At 43.3% G+C, this 8,690-nt stretch overlaps 1 pseudogene; it reads left to right on the plus strand.

Annotated features, from left to right (window-relative positions):
• The first annotated feature begins 3,300 nt into the window (after nucleotides 1–3,300).
• LOC105095050 (kinesin-1 heavy chain-like) lies at nucleotides 3,301–7,780 on the plus strand (annotated as a pseudogene).
• The last annotated feature ends 910 nt before the right edge of the window (nucleotides 7,781–8,690 follow it).

Here is an 8,690-nt window from a genome sequence, read left to right on the forward strand (position 1 = left end):
CAGTCAGCAGCCCTCAACATCCAGCTACGACCCACCACCAGCAAAAAGATTATGACTCACCGAACACTCAGATGATGGCTAGCATTTTCTTTTTAACCAATAATGTGTTTTTAAAATAAGGGATGTACATTGTTTTTCAGACATAATGCCACTGCACACTTAATACACTGCAGTCTAAAAGTAATTTTTATGTGCACTGAGAAACTGAAATGACTCACTTTATTGTGATATTTGCTTTTTTGCACTGGTCTGCAACTGAGCCTGCAGTATCTCCGAGGCCTGCCTGCACAAATCAGCATCTCAAAAAGCGACCCTGCAACATCTTTTCCTATCTACTTTCCAGGAGGTATGAGCACCACTGAGAACCCAGAGTCTCCCTCATTGGTGTTAATCTGCAACCTCAGGGTCGTGCTTTGTACTCAGAATGTGCCTAACACACCTAACAGTAAAATGCATTCAAGCAGAAGGGATGAAAGCAATGGAAGGGCGGAGGCAGGGGGACATAGCAATGCAAATAGGTGGGTAGAAGTTCCTAGAGAAACTGGAGGAATTAGATTCATTACATAGTAGGGGAGCTTATACTTAGAAACGTGAGACCCCTCCCAGATCGCAAGGAAAGGCCTCCAGGAAGTGGCCGAAAAGGCCCCCTTTCTGGTGAGAAGAGGCCACAGGACAGAGTGAACGAACACAACTCCCATTCTCGACCTCCTAGAACATGAGTGTTCGCTGCAGTTAACCCATTCTTGTCCCACCACTGTGTACGAGTTTGTGGGCATCCGCTAACTTGTCTTCTTACCTTGTATCCCCAGACCAAGGGGCGCCAGGGCCTCACCTGACCCTGTGACTACTGTCCTGGTGACAGATGCACTGGTCACATAGAGCTTTTAGATCTTCTCTGGAAGTTGGGGAGAAGGGAGCAAATCGGTATGTGGTGACCAGACGAGCAGGCTAAGGCAGGGACAATAATGCTCCCCCAAATACTCCACTTTCTCACCCATTTCCCAGTTCCCTGGCAACTAATCAGGGCTGGATGACTGGTTCAGGCTGACAAAGTATGAGCAGAAGGGATGGGGGTCAATCCCAAGCTGAGGCAATTAAAGGCCCTCACTTCTCCTGCTGGTCGTTCTGAGGAACAGGATGTGGTTTCCAGACGATGGGGTGAGATGATGGCCAGCGTGGGTCCTGAGTATTTAGAGCAGGATGAACCACGGACTGGTGCTGGGTATGTAGTCTGAGTGACAAATAAGCCTGGTTGTTTCAAAGCACTGGGATTTCAGGGTCTTCTTCTTCTTTTAATTGCAGCATAACTGATCCTATCCTAACCTGTCCTACCCACGTCGCAATCTTCTTTTTCCCCCGTGACAAGATTTACACTGTTGACAACATTCATGGATGGCCTTTATGCACAATCAACATGAGAGTCTCAAACCAGCCTAAAGGTGCTAAACAGCACGGTGGTCATTCTAAGTCACCACCTGCCATGCATTTCTGTCACTCCTCTAGAAAAGTGCTTCCAATAGCATTAGGGGAAACTTCCAACTAGACGTGGCAAAAGAATTGTGGCAAATTGATAGTTCCCTTCAGGTTTTAGGGCCAGTAATCTAGTCTCATACATTTTCAAAGGCATTCAATTTCTTTCGGAACAACAAGGTACCCAGTTCTCTACAAGGTTTTATAGGAAATCTGGGCATTTGCTAGTTTCTAATCCCACTTATTTCTGTCTCCTACAATCCTCACACCTTGTCCACTTTCTCTTGTGATCAGAAAAAATGACAGACCACCCAGCCTCGCTCACTGACTGTCAAATGTTTCAAGATGCTCTAGCCCTGTCCCAGAGGTCTTTGCTGTAAAAGCAGGATCATGTTTTAGGCCTCACTGGGCCCGGTACATAGGACAAGGGATGTAGGGAGACATACTTGCTGGTCCTGAGCATCTAACGTGCTGGCTCTCTAATGCTCTCAAATCGAAAACTCCTCTGTAGCAGCACTGGACTAGTTGCCTTCCCCAAAGCAGCTCAACTTCTAACACTGAGCATTTAGAATCATACAACAAAGGGGAATTCTGTACTGAAGTTATATTTAACTTACTAATGAAGAATATGAGTAAAGGTCAACTTTTGGACCTGCAAATAGTATTCTGGGTGCTGAGAGAAGAAGGGAGAAATAAAAGGGGATAAACGTGGAAAAGGTGGGGGACAAGCACGGGCATGCTCAGAGGGAGACTGGGAGTCCAGGAGGGACAGAGGGACAGTTGAGGCATTCACATACGTGGGGTGGGTGGGAGTTTGCAGGGCAGGAAAGCTGTTGGCTATTCACTGTTTATCAGGCAAGGTGCAGGTAGGCCACCGTGGGAGTTAGTTCCTATACATCCTCTCATTTCATCTTCCCATTAACTGATGAGATTGATAGTGTTATCTCTGCTTTACATGAAAATATTCAGATGGAAATGAATTTATCAAGCTAATAGGTGGCTAAATCACAAAGCAAAACCAAGACTTCCCTTCTCCAAAGTCCAAGTTCTTTTTCTTCAGCATGTGATAAATTTTACCTGCCAGGAGTCCTAAACGTGTAACATCATTAATTTTCCTCCAGCAATGCAGAGCGCGTGGTGTACCCTGCTCTAAGCTAAATCGGGTGTGTTCCCCCAGAATTCTACGTGGGATAAACCATATTATCACACCTATAAAAGGAGACTGTCCCCTTAACAGCTGCATATGCCTGAGCGAGAGCAAAATTGACAGCTGGGTTTCACCAAAACTTTTTCCAACCAGATGACATCATTAAACAACCACAAAATTTCAGCACACCATTCTCCAAACCAAGCTGATAAAGGGCTAAGAATTTCGAATATTCCAGTATGTCAGATCCATATGGTATCAAATTATAGACTCTTTTCTGACCAATGGACTTTTAGCCAATCATGTGTAGATCTATGGGGTCATCCTGTTTTAGTCAGAGAGGAAGTTGTTTGCAATCATTACCCAGCATAACCACCCTGAAACCCTCCTCCTAGCAGACAAAGTACCCTGATCCCCACTTCCACGAGCCCTACCTCAAGTTGATCACTTAGTGAAATTCTTCAGTGGTGTGTTCTCCCTCACCTGGCAAGCAAATAAATGAACTCAAGATTTTTTTTCTTTATAGTTAAGGTGGGCTTTGTTTTATAGGGTGACACCTGATTGCCCGTCCCCATCTTGACTGTGGAGCTAGGCTTCCAAACTGTTTTGCTCTTTTCTAAATTGTCAGCTTTCAAGAACAGTCAAGAATCCTGAATTTCTAGTATATGTTACCCTGATTGCACATGTCCAAGGCAATTCAGGGGATGTCTCAGCCGTACATCTTTAAGATGCTGGACTTCAATCAGGCCAGACGTATCCTGATTCCAATTATGTCTCAGAGTGGAAGCTGTGTTTTGAAAAGGGTTACATTAATTCCAAGGAAATTCCAAGGAATAACCTTTCCTGCACTTATTTCTTACAGACATCAGTCACAGAACCGCACCATCTGTGAAAGAGAGAGGAAAAACTACTGGCTATGAACTGTTTTAATGGTGGGATAATATCCCAGAAGGGAGCCAGCACCTGCTCAGCGTCTTTACTGATAAACAGAATGTGGAACACCTGCTAGACGGTGGCAGCTATTCTAGCCCAAGTTTTATTTTGGTTTTCTTATTTATAATTTCCAAGTTCCTCAAATAGGCAGGCCAATACTATCTGCCGAGAGCAAGACTGTGCACTGTGACAGGACGTTCACTCATTCAGCAAACATCTGCCAAGAATCTACTGCAAGTCAGGTACTGGGTTAGGCTGAGGGATGAAAATGTGAATACGATGTGGAGGTTATTACCCTTAAGAAGATGAGGAGATCTCAGTCAGGTGGAGAAGTCTAACTAAGGATCTCCATAGAAGTGTCGTGAGTACCTGATGGAGGTATATCATGAGTACTGCGGCAACCCAGAGGTAGCAACTAACACTGAGGTCCGGAAACGTTTAAAGAGGAATTGATGACGGCACTGAGTCTTAGAGAACAAGCAGAATGTGGCTAGATGCGGGATACATAGTCTTCCTAGGTGGAGAGAAGAGCATGTGTGATGCACTGAGAATCAAGAAGTTTGAATACAATCAAGATGTAGCACATATTTTGATTTACTAAGAGTGGGTGGATGCTGGTTCGGGGGTTGTCATGAGGTCAGCTTGCAAAGGACTGAGTAAGCTAAACTAAGGAGTCTGAACTCTATCCTGTAGGCAGCAGAGAGCTAACTGAAATGTATAAAGTAGCTTGTGGGCACTTCCAGCCAATATGGAGTGACAGACACGACCGGATTTACCCTACTATCATAAACAAGTCAAAACGATACAAAGTATATGAAACAATGACTTTCAGACGCTGGACAACAGCCAATGCAGGAGTCATTCCTGAGAAGAGAGAACACATGAGCTGAGACTACAATTCCCCCAGCATATCATCTGGGGGAAATGTCTAGGTTGCTGAGCAGGGGTTGGCCCTTCTGACTTGAGGATATAGAGCTGAGAATTCAGGGGGACTAAGGTGGTTGGAATTCACTGGATAAAGTGCTAGAAGGGAAGCTCTACATGGAGAGGAGAGAGCCACACCTGTTGCGGAAAGATGTGTTACAGCTCGGTGTTACAGTTCAGTGTTACAGCTCAGTTGTGACAGCAACCTGGATCCAGGTGAGAGACCAAGCAGCACTCGGAGAGTTGGAGAACTCAGGTTTATTACGCCAGCGAGCCCAGAGGAGTTAACACTCCAAGCTCTGGATCCGTCTGTAGGTTTACACAGGACTTTATAGGCTGCCAATTTTACACTTTGCAACATCATATGCAAATAAAGTATAACAGAAGTTGACCAACCAGGAACAAGCTTTGTAGAAATAGCCCAATCAGGAGTGAGAGAAATAACCAATCAGGAGTGAGCTCCATGCAAATAAAGTACTACAAATGGACCAATCAGAAGTTAGGGAAGTGGACCAATCAGGAGTAAAGGAAATAACCAATCAGAAGCAAGCTCAAGGAGCCTCTGGGCCAGGAGAGTAGTGGCCCTGCTTGGGGGTCCTGCCGTTTTTTTATGGGGCTTCCCACCTCACACCGAGAGGAGAAAACTGCAGAAGAGACAGAGACAGAGAGACAGAGAGAGACAGAGAGAGTGTGAGCCAGAGAGAGAGCCAGAGATCTGCAGGGGATTCCCCGCAAATCCCCAGCTGAGTACTGATCACTGCATGTGCATGGGGAAACTAGCCTAGGTGGGAAATGAACCAATGAAAAGAAAAGGTAAAACAGCCACTGGGGCTCACACAGTGCTGGCGACTGTCTGTATTCCTACAAGCCGGAGTGGAAGAACCTTGCAAAACATGATGCATCAGGTACTCAGAAGGGCCCTGCCTCAGTAGTGGGGAAAGTTAGCCTTAGACTGAAGGCTTCTCTGGTTCTATGTAACACAATTTCAGAGTGAGTCTTGAAGGGATTAAAGTGTTTCCAAATAACAGAACACAGAGCAAGGCTCAGGAATAAATTAATATGTGTGTGCATATATACATACACACACATATATGCACACACACTCATACACACACACACACACACACCCTTGTTGTATATATAGGAGATACAGATTTAGACACTTCTATCTATATACATATCATCTATACATACAAGGTAAAATTCACAATGTCTGACATTGAATACATTTCTAGACATGCAAAGAAGCAGGAAAATATGCCTCATAATTAGAACAAAGCATATTGACAGAAACAGACCCAAAAATAATAGACAAGAAAATTCAAAGTTATATACTTATATTCCATACATTCAAGAAGGTAAAGAAAAATATGTGCATGTTAAGGAAAGACATGGAGGATATGAGACCCAAGTCAAACTTCTAGGGATGGAAAAAAAAATCAGTGTTTTAGATGACAGTGTTTTAGATGAATGGAATTAACTGTAGACACTAAAGAAGAAAAGATTAGAAAACTTTTAAGACATAGCAATAGAAACTCTCCAAAATGTTACATACAGAAGAAATAGCCTGTTAAAAAAAAAAAAAAAAGCAGCATGTAAAGCATCAGTGAACTGTAAGACAACTTCAAAAGGCTAAGCATAATTTGTGTCCCCTAAGAAGGAAAGAGAAAAAAGGGGAGGCAGAAGAAAAATTTGAAGAAATAATGGATGAAAACTCTCCCAGTTTGATGGGCACTATGAATATACAAATCCAAGAAGCTATATGAACCCCAAGCACAAGACATACTAAAAAAAAAAAAAAAAAAAAAATACATTAAGGTACATGATAATCAATCTGCTTAAAACCAGTCATTAAAAGAAACTCTTAAAAACAAAACCCAAAAAAGTCCCCCCGGGGTCCCCACCGCCCCGCCCACCCCCGCTGGGGAGCCTCCACCCCCGCGAACCCTGCGAGCCCGGCGCTGCCCGCGTACTCCAAGCCTGAGCGGCAGGGAGTGACTCCCAGCCTCCGGCCCCGGTGGTGAGGAAGGTGGTGGACCCGGCCGAGTGCAACATCAAAGTGATGTGTCGCTTCAGACCTCTCAACGAGTCCGAGGTGACCCGCGGTGACAAGTACATCGCCAAGTTTCAGGGAGAGGACACGGTGATGATCACGGCCAAGCCTTGTGCATTTGACCGGGTGTTCCAGTCAAACACATCTCAAGAGCAAGTGCATAATGACTGTGCGAAAAAGATTGTTAAAGATGTACTTGAGGGATACAATGGAACCATATCTGCGTATGGACAGACCTCCTCTGGGAAGACGCACACAATGGAGGGTAAACTTCATGATCCAGAAGGCATGGGAATTTTTCCAAGAATAGTGCAAGATATTTTTAATTATATTTACTCCATGGATGAAAATTTGGAATTTCATATTTTGAAATTTATTTGGATAAGATAAGGGACCTACTAGATGTTTCCAAGACCAGTCTTACAGTTCATGAAGATAAAAACCGAGTTCTGGGTGCACAGAGCGTTTTGTATGTCGTCCAGATGAAGTTATGGATACCATAGATGAAGGAAAATCCAACAGACATGTAACAGTTACAAATATGAATGAACATAGCTCTAGGAGTCACAGTATATTTCTTATTAATGTAAAACAAGAGAACACGCAAACGTAACAAAGACTGAGTGGAAAACTTTATCTGGTTGATTTAGCTGGTAGTGAAAAGGTTAATTAAACTGGAGCTGAAGGTGCTGTGCTGGGTAAAGCTAAGAACATCAACAAGTCACTTTCTGCTCTTGGAAATGTCATCTCTGCTTTGGCTGAGGGTAGTACGGATGTTCCATATCGAGACAGTAAAATGACAAGAATCCTTCAAGACTCCCTAGGAGGGAACTGTCCAACCACTGTCGTCATTTGCTGCTCCCTGTCATCGTACAATGAGTCTGAAACAAAATCCACACTCCTGTTTGGTCAGAGGGCTAAAACAATTAAGAACACCGTGTGTGTCAATGTTGAGTTAACTGCAGAACAGTGGAAAAAGAAGTATGAAAGAGAAAAAGAAAAAAATTAGACCCTGCAAAACACCATTCAGTGGCTTGAAAGTGAACTCAACCAATAGCGTAATGGAGAGACAGTGCCTGTTGATGAGCAGTTTGACAAAGAGAAAGCCAACCTGGAAGCTTTTGCAGTGGACAAGGATGTCACTATTACCAACGATAAACCAGCAGGCACGTTTGGAGTCACTGGAAACTTCACTGATGCTGAAAGAAGAAAGTGTGAAGAAGAAATTGCTAAATTATACAAACAACTGGATGACAAGGTAGCTGTCTGGTTCTCCTGGCACTGCTTGCTGAGGAGACTGTCTTTTCTCCATTGTGTATTCTTGCCTCCTTTGTCATAGATTGACTATAAGTGCATGGGTTTATTTCTGGACTTTCTATCCTGTTTCATTGATCTGTGTGTTTGGTTTTGTGCCAGTACCATACTGCTTTGCGTACTGTAGCTTTGCACAGCTAAGGATACCATCAACAAGATGAAAAGACAACCTACAGAATGGGAGACAATATTTGCAAATGATGCAACTGACAAAGGACTAATTTCCAGAACATACAAACATCTCATACACATTAATAGCAAGTAACCCAGTCAAAAACTGGGCTGAAGAACTAAATTGACATTTCTCCAAAAAGATATCCAGGTGGTCAACAAGGACATGAAAAGATGCTCAACATCACTAATTGTTAGAGAAATGCAAATGAAAACTACAATGAGATATCACCTCACACCAGTCGGAATGGCCATCATTAAAAAGTCTACAAACGATAAATGCTGGAGAGTGTGGAGAAAAGGGAACCCTCCTTCACTAATAGTGGGAATGTAAATTGGTGCAGCCACTATGGAGAACAGTATGGAGGTTCCTTAAAAAACTAAAAATAGACTTCCTGTATGATCCTGCAATCCCACTCCTGGGCATATACCTGGAGAGAAATATAATTCAAAAAGATACATGCACCCCAGTGTTCATAGCAGCACTATTTACAACAGCCAAGACATGGAAACAGCCTAAATGTCCATCGACAAATGACTGGGTAAAGATGTGGTATATTTATACAATGGAGTATTTCTTAGCCATAAAAAAGAATAAAATAATGCCATTTGCAACAACATGGATGGACCTGGAGATTGTCACTCAAAGTGAAGTAAGCCAGAAAGAGAAAGAAAAAT

This window comes from Camelus dromedarius, chromosome 7 (genome assembly GCF_036321535.1).
Source record: "Camelus dromedarius isolate mCamDro1 chromosome 7, mCamDro1.pat, whole genome shotgun sequence".
Classification (NCBI taxonomy): Eukaryota; Metazoa; Chordata; class Mammalia; order Artiodactyla; family Camelidae; genus Camelus; species Camelus dromedarius.